The sequence below is a fragment of the Psammomys obesus genome, unplaced genomic scaffold, assembly GCF_907164565.1.
Source record: "Psammomys obesus unplaced genomic scaffold, mPsaObe1.curated_primary_1811, whole genome shotgun sequence".
NCBI lineage: Eukaryota > Metazoa > Chordata > Mammalia > Rodentia > Muridae > Psammomys > Psammomys obesus.
Window position 1 is genome coordinate 16,074,566 of NW_026596166.1, and position 12,237 is coordinate 16,086,802.

The following is a 12,237-nucleotide window of genomic DNA, read 5'->3' on the forward strand; positions in this document are numbered from 1 at the left end:
AGGGTTGGTGATGATTCTTTCCCAATCTGTAGGCAGTCGCTTTGTTTTGATGACGGTGTCCTTTGCTTTACAGAAGCTTTTCAATTTCATGAGGTCCCATTTATTGATTGTTGCTCTTAGAGCCTGTGCTGTTAGTGTTCTGTTCAGGAAGTTGTCTCCTGTACCAATGAGTTCTAGGGTATTCCCCACTTTTTTTTCTAGCCGATTTAATGTGTCTGGTTTTGTGTTTCCTGTATTTCTAAGCAAGCCAGAAACATCACGTCTAGGACCTTCCAGAATCCCTAAGGTGGTGGTTCTCAACTCCTGGGTTGCAATGCCTTTCACAGAGGTTGCAAGTCAGATTTTTGGCATATCTTTATGATTCACAACAGTAGCAAAATTCCAGTTACAAAGTAGAAATGAAAATAATTTTATGGTTGGGGGTCACAACAACATGAGGAGCTGCGTTAAAGTATCTCAGCATTAGAAACATTGAAGAACCACTGTTCTGAGGTAAGGGTGAAGGGGAGTCCTCTATATCCTGGAGAACAGAGCCAAGACAGTACAGATAGGCACAAGTGCATATCTTTATTTTCTTCCGTGTTTAGATAGAAACAAGTTGTCAGTGGGAGCTCTAAAGGGCTACTAGTTTGAGAAGGTATAAACTTGGCAAAAAGATCAAGTGTTGAATATAAATTAAAAGCTGTTTTGTGAATTTCAAGACCCTCTCTCCCTTCTCTCTTCACAAATTGTAGATTAAAAAAAAATACAACAAACAAGCAAACACAAAACCCTACTCACATCTGATTTTGGGTGTTTCTCAATTCCCACATCATTTAAGTTTTCTTTGTTGAGGTGTTAGGATAATACCATGCAGGATGGCAATAATGCAGACAGGCTCTAAGCTTCTGGAGGCTGAGCTGACTGCAGAGTGATTTAGGGGCAACCAGACAATGCTTCATTACCCAGGAAACTGACCCTTCTCCAAGCTGCTGTAAATGAGATCTGAAAACTTTCTCCATCCTATTATCTTGTCAATTTCTAGCATCATTCTCTAACAAGAGAGTTGAAATGCAAGATAGCTTTGGCTAGAACAAAAAGTACTTAGGACTTAGTGGTCTGTAACTTAGGTTCAGAATCCAAATGAGTAATATTTAGCTCATAATATGACTTTTTCATGCAGATCACACTGTTTACATCTTTCAACGAGCCCATGTTTCTTTGTGCCAGTGGTTCCCAAGTGAAAAACACTAGGAAATGGCAAGTTGAATCTAAAGGGGTCCTTCTTCATGTCCACCTCTGAACACTGACCCTTTCCAGAATAAAAATTAAATGTTTTTCCTGTGAAATTTTCCTCTATTACTTGCCTCCATGGATTTAACATGTTCCTGCAAAGCTTGTGCTAAAAAACTCTGGCTTTTCCTATTTATAAATTTATTCATGTATGCAAAGAGGATTCTCCCCCACCCCCACCCAGTGTAGAGGTTGCTATCTGGAATTGTTCTATTTAGAAAGAAAAAAGATTGCAGTACATCTTTACGAAGTGATATGGTTAGACTTTGAGATGCAAAGAAATCACACTGAATCCAGTTAGTGTTTTGTATAGGACTATTTATGTGATGGGAGAGAGACACAAAGACAGCTCTAGTTCAGTCTCTTCGCTTGTCTTTTCCATCACTTTCTACATAGCTCTTGTGTCTGATCTACCATCATCCTGTGCTTTAGTTTGTAAGTTAGGCTAATAAATGGTCTATTGTAGTCTCACCACCTAGCAGTCTTTTTTTTTTTTAACTGTATTTTATTTTATTTTATTTTATTTTATTAATTACACTGTATTCACTTTGTAATCCCCCATGAGCCCTCCCTCCTCCCCTCCCAGTCCTATCCCCTCCCCCTTCTTCACGCATGCCCCTCCCCAAGTCCACTAATAGGGAAGGTCCTCCTCTCCTTCCTTCTGATCTTAGTCTAGCAGATCACATCAGGAGTGGCTGCATTGTCATCTTCTGTGGCCTGATAAGGCTGCTCCCCCCTCAGGGGGAGGTGATCAAAGAGCAGGCCAATCAGATTATGTCAGAGGCAGTCCCTCTTCTCATTACTATGTAACCCACTTGGACACTAAACTGCCATGGGCTACATCTGTGCAGGAGTTCTAGGTTATCTCCATGCATGGTACTTGGTTGGAGTATGAGTCTCTGGAAAGACCCCTGTGTTCAAATTTTCTGGTTCTGTTGCTCTCCTTGTGGAGTTCCTGTCCTCTCCAGATCTTACTATTTTCTACTCCTTACATAAGATTCCATGCACTCTGCCCAACAGTTGGCCATAAGTCTCAGTGTCTGCTTTGATAGTCTGCAGGGCAGAGCCTTTCAGAGGCCCTCTGTGGCCCTAAACTTCTTAGGTAGTTTCCTGTTTTCTTCTTCTTCTGATGTCCATCCTCTTTGCCTTTCAGGGTGGGGATTGAGCCGTACCACTCCTAGGCATATATCTAAAAGAGGCTCAAGTACACAATAAGGACATTTGCTCAAACATATTTATAGTAGGTTTATTTGTAATAGCCAGAAGTTGGAAACAGCCCAGATGCCCCTCAACTGAAGAATGGATGCAGAAATTGTGGTACATCTACACAATGGAATATTACTCAGCAATTAAAAACAAGGAAATCATGAATTTTGCAGGCAAATGGTGGGAAAGGATCATCCTGAGTGAGCTGTCCCAGAAGCAGAAAGATACACCCGGTATATACTCACTCATATAAACATATAGCATAGGATAAACCTGCTAAAATCTGTACATCTAAAGAAACTAATCAAGAGAGAGGATCCTGACTGAATACCTAGCAGTCTTAGTGTTCAATTAGTCACCTTATGTTTCTCCATTTTTCAGATTTCAGTGAGTAAGGTTCTTATTTTCTTAATTACTTTGTAGGCTTTTCACTTTCAAAGCCATGGCCATCCAACAGATAATATATATATGGTAGCTTGCAAAAAGAACAATTCTTCACCTTCCCTGCAATGATATGTCTACACTGTCACCTCATTTTGATCCTGTAAGGGTGTGCATTTTTTTTTTTTCTGTGAGTCCAAGCTGGTTTCATGATTCACTTTGGTCAGTGGAATAAAACAGATAAACAGTGCTGCTATTCACTGCGTTCTCCGGAAGCTCGAATATTTTCCATCCCACTCTTAGAAACCTGCCGTATGAACATGCTGGGGAGTGGATTCTGGAAGCTGACACTGAGCAAACAGAGGTCAGCAGTCCCTGACGAGCCACTCTAGACTAGCCAGCTCTTAGCCACCTGGCAGCTGACTGTAACAGCATACACAAACTAAACCAGGACGAGTCTACCCTGGCCCAAATGTGCTAGACAACTCACCGGTCCAGCACAAATTACCACACTGTGTAGTCATGAGCTCAATGGCCGCTATTCTAAAACAACACATGTTAAGCAAACACAACTACTAATATGGTTTAATCAGCCATTCTAGGTATTCTGCTGAGATTGTAGTATAAAACATGGTTGCCTTTCTCTTTCTCAACAGCTGTGAGTAAGGCAGTTTTATTTAGAAATGGATGTAGGTGTCACTTTACTCATGAAACATTTAATGAATAAAATGTTCTAGGCATTAGCATAGACTGTGAAAAATCAAGGGAGATAACACATGTAAATTGCCTTATAACTCTCAAGCAGTTAATAGTGTTAAGTGGGATTTATATACAAAGGTAGATATCAGTTGTATAATAAGAAGAAATTACAAACTGAGTTTGATTCTTAAGCAAGAATGTACATTTTTATAAGAGCAGTGACAGCAAACTAGACTGTATCTTGAAGAGGCCTTGCTGAGTGCTGTTTGAGCTACAGTAAAAAAATGCATGAATAGGAGGGCTAGTGAATGTAAAGAAAATCATACAGGAGGCTTGTGTCAGAAATTACTTGGAATAATCTGAAAGGAGACATTTGATATATTGTAGAAGTGTCATTTCCTATGATTGGAAGAGAAGATGAAACTAAGAGGTGGACAACTTTTGTTAATATTCTAAAAATCTGTGAAATATAATGTTGCAGCTGTTATGACTAAGGACATCTCCTTATTTTCTTGACTCTTATTTCTTAGCTACTTCTTCCTGTTCTCTATGGTCTAATACAATAGTTGACCTAGTTGTGTTTCAAAATCACTTTAAAAAGGAGAAATTGTGTTCTAGACTGAGCTAGGAATCTTGTTTTGAGCTAGGAATTTTGTTTGTTTTTAATCTACAGGAATCCATATTGTCAATTGTCAGGTATGATGTCTTGGGTCCTCAGTGGTTATTTGCATTGTAATTTAATTGAGTAGAGAATGTATTTAGAATGTCTTTCCTGAGAAATCCCAGGGAAGTTTTGATCACTAGATCCCTTGCAGTTTCCTACTTAGGCATGTCTCTAATCTTGAAGTTTCCATTTTATATAACTCCCCTTAATATTTATTGAGAACTTGCAATGAAAGGCATCCATTATGCTTTGATGCAGGCACGGTCAAGAAAACTGAGTCTCAGTGAAGACAGATGACATACAGGTTTGCAAAGGTACTAGATGACCGTAACTGAGCTGAACTTCCAGTGAGACTGCACCCTTAAACTGTATTGTCCAGTGGCCAGGTTGTGAATGCACTGGTGTATACGTGATGTCTTTTCTGGATGCATTGTGCACTTTTCCTTCAGTTCACACCATTCCTCCAGTTGAGAAGATGCTAATTCTTTCCATTCATTGAAGTCTTAAACTCTAAGGATGCTCTTTCTCAAGTTATCCAACTGTCCAGACCACAGTGATGTTTTAGTATTATTTCCTTGGATTCTTAGTAGCTAATTCACCTACCATGAATTAATGATTCATGGGAGTACAATTATCTCTTTGGTGATACTATGAATTCTTTTGAATCTCAAAGCCTAGATATCACTTTTGTACAGAGCTTCTGTGGAAAGGTGAGAAGTGAGTAATAAGTGTCATAGGAGGAGAAATCCAAGAAACCAGGATGTGGACTATCTGGCAAAATTTCAATTTTATTTTCTTTTGTTTTGTTGTATGTGGAAAACCATATAAGCCATATGGAACCAATAATATGAAGCTCTTAAATTAGAACATACTTAGGAATATGTTATTATTATTTTTAGACATACCTTTCACACTCCCTTCTTGTGTTTGTGTGCTTAGGATATAAAGAATGAGACTAGGAAAGTCCTATGTTTGTTTAGTGACAGTGTCATCACAGATCAAGAAAAGTTGTTTCAAGGAAAATGAATAAAAATGCCCTATGATACAAAGAAAGTGGTTCCTATCTTTTATTTTAATATCCTTAATGATCAGTAACCTTGTGACCTCTGGTTCTTTGCTGCCTGTGCGTAGGTGTCATAAGACTTCCTTGAAGATTATTTAGATAGTTGCAATTTTATTTCTAAACTCCTACTGATTTCATCGCATTTTTCAGTTGGCACATTTTGACATGAATCAAAGACGGTATTTTATATTCTCAATGCATTTTATTAAATCTTTAAATCAATTACTACTAATATGATGAGAAATTCAGAGTTTTCAACCACAGGCATTATACTCGGGACTTCAAGTTGACAGCATATGAGATTGGAAAATAGATGAATTGAACTGAACCCAAGTTTTCTGACTCTTAAATCAGGTTTCTTTCCAGGGAACTGCTCTACTTAATAGATAGTAATTTACTTTGATCCTCACAAGTTAAGTGAAGTGGAGATCATAACATGAACACTTTGCTTCAAATTCACATGCTTATGTAACAAGGAAATTTGAGCCAGGAAAGAGGGTTTATATGGTTAGGCTGTAGCTATATATAAGAGGCAGGGTTGAGGGGATCTGAGTTGTTTCACTTTTAATCCAAAGTTGTATGTGGGTCTATGCCCACATTTATTCTCCTTTCCTCTTAAGTTGTATATTTCTTCCTCTGTACTTCCCTTTCCATTTTATCTTCTCCATTTCATTATGTATAAAAAATTACCCAAATGATAAGCGGTCCTTCTTGAATTATAGTTTAACAATTCATGAAAACTTGTTTTTTTCTTCTTAAAAGGGAAACATAATCTCATGTTTAAAAAGATTGTATTTCAGTGGGACTTTGAATATTCAGAGTTGAGTTTTATTGTAATCACTATTGAATCCAGAATATTTTTATTACATTAGTGGGGAGTCCAATCTGATGTATATCAATTTTACTTCTGCTTACATATCACAAAAAATTGAAAGCATAGTCTCAATTTTTTTTCATTCTTCTCATAATGCCATCAATTCACTATAGCCACAAAGTGGAAGCAGCTCAAGTGCCCGCTGATGAATGAATGGAGAAACATGCTGCATACATACAGTGGGGTGTCATTAAACCTTAGAAAGGAAAGGGATTCTCATTTGTGAGTGACCGTTGAAAACATTATGCTAAGTGAAATAAATGAGCTAAACATAAAACTACAGTACGATTTCATATGTGCAAGAAAACTATGACTATGAAAGTTAACTCCACGAAGACAAACTGGAATGACGGATGCTGGGGGTTGAAGGACAGGGTGAATGAGGAGTTGTGAGTGGATAGGTGCAGAGTTTTGGTTGTGCAAGATGAATGAGTTCAGAGATGGATAACAGCAATGGTTGTACAATAATGTGCATGAATTCAAGGCTATTGAGCCATATGCTTAAAAAAGGTTAAACCGAGAGAAAGAGAATGGCAGCTAAGTAAGATGCTCTAGCAGTCATCTCTCCACTGGTATTCCATGTTGCACACTATTCATACACTAAGATACTTTCCTGAGAGCCAAGGAGGCATTAGAGAAACCCTAGTACTGGGCTAATATTAAGCAACCAAAAGAGCTTTGAGGAGAAAAGGAAGGAAATGTGCTTGTTATTCCTCCTCTACTCCAAGCACACTCCTGTGGAGAGTGACACTTTCCACTCCAAGCCCACTCCAAGGAGACAGAGACTTAATCGAGAGCAGGCTACTACAGCTACTCCCAGGGCTGGGCGGAGACCCATGTCCCCGTCACCATGCCAATCCCATCTACTGAGATTTTGCAGCTGTGTCAGACAAAGTGACTGACTGCCTCTGGAACATTTCCTCACACTTCAGGTGATAGATCTGGGAGGAAAACTGCACTTCTCGGGACAGGCATGAATGTTGTCACAGGCCTTTGACACGAAGCTTGGTTCCAGGCCTACCATCAGTGAGACCCAGCATCAGGTAGAAAGCATACGTTTTGAACCTAGACTGAGAGCCTTCAGCTTTGCCTCAGCCTTGGGAGATCTGTATCTAGGTGAGATATAGCCAAGTTTGGGTACACACCATCGTTGCCCTTGTAGAAGGCTGGGGCACACCTCAGTTTTCCCAGACTATTTATATTCTTCTGACTGTGAGTTTAAGGTCCTGTCAGGGAGTTAATTTATGGAATACTCATGTAACTCAAGAGTCAGACATTAATCAGTGTCAACACTGGAAAATACATCCTAGTGGGACAGACTTACGTTTCAGCGTATGTCATGGCCAGCTGTGATGTGGGGCCTTGGTGCTTGGGGCTGTGATGCAAAGATCCTTTCAGTCATGAGAGCCAGTTAATCTACTCACTGAAGCACATCAATTAAGAGAGCATACTTTGAGTTACCAAGTCCTAGATACAATTCTTAATTCCTTTACAGGCTTTACAACTCTGGGCAAGATGTTTGATCCCTATAAACTTTAGAAGCACCATGTTTAAAGTGTTAATTTAATATGTTACTCAAAGGCTTGTTATAGGATTTTTGTGAACTAATTCATTCAAGGTATTCATCAGACTGTCTAGTATTCAGATACATCATAATATACGTGTATATGACTAGTACCATGTTACACAACTTTATAACTTCTTGTGTTTGATTTATTTTAATATTCACCTTCGATGAGATTATAAAATTTTTGAAAGGGAGTTTTTAAACATGTTTAATTTGAGTTGATTTTTCTCATTCCCATCACACTTCTCCCTTACATTTCCATTTCAAGAAGCTGTATACATGCTTCTTGAAACTTCCCCTCTCCCCCTCAGTTACCTGGGGCTTTTTAAAGCACCCTGGCCTTTATCCGTATTTATAGACATGTGGATACTCATATGTGACAGAGGCTGGACGTGCATATAAGAAAACAAACAACCTTTGTCTTTCCAAGCCAATTCATTTAATGTACTGCTCTTCAATCCCATCCATTTACCTACAGTTTCTATCCTTTTATTGCTCTTTCCAGTTGAGTAAAATTCTTTTGTGTACCCATCTGTACTACATTTTGATCTAGTCATCTCATGATAGACTTCGCAGCAGATTCTGCTTTCTTGCTATTGTGAAAAGAACAGTGATATACAGAGCTGTCCCAGGCTGTAGCGATGGACCAGCGATTAAGAGTGTGGATGTCCTTGCAGAGGACCCAAGCCTAGTTGCAAGCACTCATGTGGGTGCCTCACAACAGAACTTCAGGGCATCTGACACTGTCTTTCAACCTCCTGGTTTTCTATTATATTCCATTGTCTTACATGTCAATCTTTACTTATATCAATACCATGTTGTCTTTTATCACAATGGCTCTGTCACTTAATTTTAAACACCTTGAACAGCCATGAGTCTTTGAATTCACTGCCATTCACTGCAAAGAGAAGCTTTTCTTGTTAGTGCTGAGAGAGGCATTTGTCTGTGAATAGTGATGTCAAACAACTTTTTAAAATTTAATTAATATTTTTTGAGTTTGAGAGTTTCATAAATTTGTTCTGTATTCAAGCAGTTTCTACTTGTCTCTCACCCAACTCCAACTCCTTCTTTCTTCCCCATATTCCCTCCAAATTAACAACTTTCATATATACATATATATGTGTGTATACATATATTTATATATGTGTGTGCATATATTTAAGTGTGTATACACACATACACACACATATATCTTTGTGTGTTTATATATTCCAAGTCTATTTACTGTTGCTCTTATATGTCTAAGGCTGATTACTTGGTGACCACTTAGGATTGGGTAATCTATCAGTGGCCTCATCCCTGGAGAAAACTGGTTGTGAAGTCCCTGTTTTAGGTGCACTTAATTCACTTAGCCTGTAGGTGAGAGATCATCATACCACATTCTTACTATATGCTGAGGTCTAAGTAAGTATCCACTAGAGAGGGTCATGTGTAAATATTTTAGTCCCCAGAGTAAGAGTCATGTGGTGGAACTTTGAGGAAAGTGCCTAGTGGGAGTTCTTCAGTCATTGTGTGCATAACTTCAGTGGGGATGATGGTGTTCACACATTTCCTGTTTTTATGTTTTCTGCCTCGTGATATGAGCAGCCTTCTATGCCACCTGCTTCCCTGTTGTGGACATCTGGTATTACTGTGAGAGGTCCAAACCAATGAACACAGCTGATTTTTTTTTTTTTTTTTTTACTGGAACCTCTAAAACTGAGAGGTAAAGCAGCTGGCATTTGGCACAGTGATAGAATGCTAACAAACCATTTACAGCTACTTCCTCACCAAAAACCTCACTGTTACTGTACTTTGGTAATTTTGTTGAAAATCTCATCTTATTTTTTTTTCTAAGAAGACAGATAAAATGTTAGAAAGTATGTCATATTTTTACATAAATTGTTATTCTTAGAACATGCCACATTTTTTCATGTCTATGTGTTTGGCATGGTCTTTTTTTAATTGAAAAAAATCCTTTTCTTCATGTAATATATTTCTGGTCACAATTTCCCCTTTCCTAGTCCTCCCCACCCATCCAAGTCCATGTTGTATTTCTTTTTTTTTTCTTGAGAAAACACGTATGCAAATAAAGAAAACAAACAAACTAGAATTAAAAAAAGATGAAAACACATACAGACACATACAACACACATGTACACACCACACACCATTAAAACATAAACTCAGAAAAGATATTATACAACCTGAAGACCAGTAAGGTTAAAAAAATGCTCAAACAAAGCAATCCAAGCAAGACAAAACAAAAACAAAGAACCTTCCCAAAATACCATTGAGTTCATTTTTTTTTTTTTTTTTTTTTTTTTGTGCTGGGCATGGGGAATGCCCTTAAGTATGGCTTATATACACAGTGAGACTCCACTAGAGAAAACTAATTTTTTTTCTTTGCAAGTGCTTGTCAGTTGGAGATAGCTTCCTGGTTAGGGATGTGTCCACTTCCCAGTCTCAGTACTGGAACTCCCATCAGGCTTGAATCTGTACAAGTTCTGTGTAAGCTGCCACAGTCTATGAGTTCATTGGTTCAGCAGTCCTGTTGTGTCTGGAAGACAGTTTGCTTGGTATCATGCATCATCATTGATTCTTTCAATCTTTCTTCTTCTTCCACAGAGCTTGCCTAGGTCAGAAAGGAGGAATTTGAGGAAGACATCCCATTTAGGACTGAGTGTTTCAGGGTTTACTCTCTGTACATTGTGGGCTCCCGTATTACTCCCCATCTATTGCAGCTTCTCTGATGATGGCTGAGTGAGACACTTCTCTATGAATACAGCAGAATGTTATGAGAAGTCATTTTGTTGTTATATTCCTTTAGGGAAAAACAGTGTTTGATTTTCTCCATGGCCTGTTTCATCTGGGGTTCTTGGCCACCTGAGCTGTGTCAGTCATGGGTTCCACGGTGTGTTACTTTCTTGACCTGGCATCCTCTTCGCTTTGTGTACTGGGGAGTTTCTTTGACTCTATTCTTCTTATTCATAATTTATCAAAGCAACTTGCCTAAAAAAACATAAGCCTAACAGCCACTAGAATGAGTCACTTCAGAACCAGGACTCAGCCTTATTTCTTTATTTCTCCAGACTCCAACATGGTAGTGCTGGAACCTTGACATATTAATGAATATTTGTAGAATAAATACATAAATGAATGGAAACAAAACACAAAGTGCAATTGGTGATTTATGTTCTGCTGATTACATCGTGATAATACTTTGTGTCACTTTAAATGAAGTGGGGCCAAGGGCTTTTAAGCTTTAAATAACTTATATTTATTCTTTCGCTATTTAACATGTTAATCTTATGGAAATGGATTAATTACAAGTGCTGTTTCAACGGGCTTCATTTCTTATCATAAGGTCATTTCTAAAGGATAAAGTTGACGAGATTGGGCTGAATAACAATGTTCACGTAAGGCCGGGGTTATAAAAAGAAGGATTTGATGTTAGGGCTGGGGCTCTGCTTAGTACTGGTGTCAGTCCTGGCAGGTAGCGCATGGCAGTGTCTGCTCAAACATTTCAGGGTTCAAGGTTGTTCATGGGAGTTGTCTGTTTTTTAAAGGCAAATTTTATGTGCATTTCAGATACTTTATAGTTATTAAAATTAAGACATTTTTATTTGCTATATTGAATAGTTCTGTAGAGATGAAGCACATTTCATTAAAAATATGTAAAATGGAATAAAGTATCATTTACATTATGGCCATGTAACACTAGGTGAATGATATTAGCAATGGCCTGTTTTATGTGAAGAATAAAGCATAAATGATAGGATAACACGGAACTCAATATTTTCCTAACAACTGGGTAGAAAAAAAGAGATTTGGTGAATGTCATGTAGAAACAGTCAAAGCAGAGTTTTCTCTTGCTGATAGCACTGTCAAAAGCTGTAGAAGCAAGAGTCCTTAAATTCTGTGAAACGTTTCAAGTTCTTTTTATTTTGATTCATTCAACTTCCCCTTTCTTTTGTGTGAAAAAGAGAATAAAGTTAGAGGTCTGCGTGAGCCTCCCTGGATAGCTCTGGAGATGAGCCACCAAGATGCAGTAGGACTAGCTGGGGATGCAGCCCAGGCCTGGAACACTTGCTGAGCATGCATGAAGCTCTAGGTCCAATCCCAGGCCTGAAAACAAACCCTCAAAGACAATATTGGCAGTTCCTTAGAATTATATGGAATTAGAGGGATGTCTCAGTGGTTAGGGGTATTTGCTGCTCTCCTAGAAGATAGGGGTTCAGTTTCCTGTACCCACATGGCATCTTAAATTCCTCTGTAACTCTAGTGCCAGAGCATCTGATACCTTCCATCGGCACCAGGCAAGCATATGGTGAATGCATGTATGTACAGATAAAACAGCTATACACATAAAATACTGCACAAATCAAAATAAGAGAAAGAGAACTGACCAGAGGCCTGAAGATATCATCTCTAGCATTGGCCCTGACACAAATACCCCATCTTTGAACATTGTCACTGAAGAGCTTTTCTCCTGGGCATAATGGGAGCAGTTCCAATACTGACCCTCCAAA